The following is a 986-nucleotide window of genomic DNA, read 5'->3' on the forward strand; positions in this document are numbered from 1 at the left end:
AGTCGAACGTGAGATGTATTCTTTACGAAATCACTAACAAACGGCTCAATTTTCCCCAAAGCATTTTTCTGGCGTACTTGAAGAGTTACGCCCGATCTTTTGGGGCCTAAGTTCGGCAAAAAAAAAAATTCTAAATTTCCCCATGAGATTTCTTCATTTTGGCGCGACACAACCCGACCTTTCAGTTTTGGGGGTGGAGCCTTGATCTGCGCCTAAAAGATCGGGCTGCCATGGTAACCATGGACACAATGCGAGCTGCAAAGTGAAGCATACAGCCAGCTCCCAACACATTAAAAGAATTGAAAAACACATAGCACCAACTTACCTCCAACTCCGCCCGAAGGGCTTGCCGGTCAGTCTGTCTGTCTCTCTCTCTCTCTCTCGTGTGTGAGTGAACCGGGGACCGAAAATGAGAGCGGACCGGGAGAAACATAGAAACATAAAAAATAGGTGCAGGAGTAGGCCATTCGGCCCTTCGAGCCTGCACCACCATTCAATATGATCATGGCTGATCATGCAACTTCAGTACCCCATTCCTGCTTTCTCTCATGGTACATCAGTCATTGAAGGTTGGCATGCAGGTACAGCAGGCGGTTAAGAAAGCAAATGGCATGTTGGTCTTCATAGTGAGGGTATTTGAGTACAGGGGCAGGGAGGTGTTGCTGCAGTTGTACAGGGCCTTGGTGAGGCCACACCTGGAGTATTGTGTACAGTTTTGGTCTCCTCACTTGAGGAAGGACATTCTTGCTATTGAGGGAGTGCAGCGAAGATTCACCAGACTGATTCCCGGGATGGTGGGACTGACCTATCAAAAAAGACTGGATCAACTGGGCTTGTATTCACTGGAGTTCAGAAGAGTGAGAGGGGACCTCATAGAAACGTTTAAAATTCTGACGGGTTTAGACAGGTTGGATGCAGGAAGAATGTTCCAATGTTGGGGAAGTCCAGAACCAGGGGTCACAGTCTAAGGATAAGGGGTAAGCCAT

The sequence above is a fragment of the Pristiophorus japonicus genome, chromosome 21 (assembly GCF_044704955.1).
Source record: "Pristiophorus japonicus isolate sPriJap1 chromosome 21, sPriJap1.hap1, whole genome shotgun sequence".
Taxonomy (NCBI): Eukaryota; Metazoa; Chordata; class Chondrichthyes; family Pristiophoridae; genus Pristiophorus; species Pristiophorus japonicus.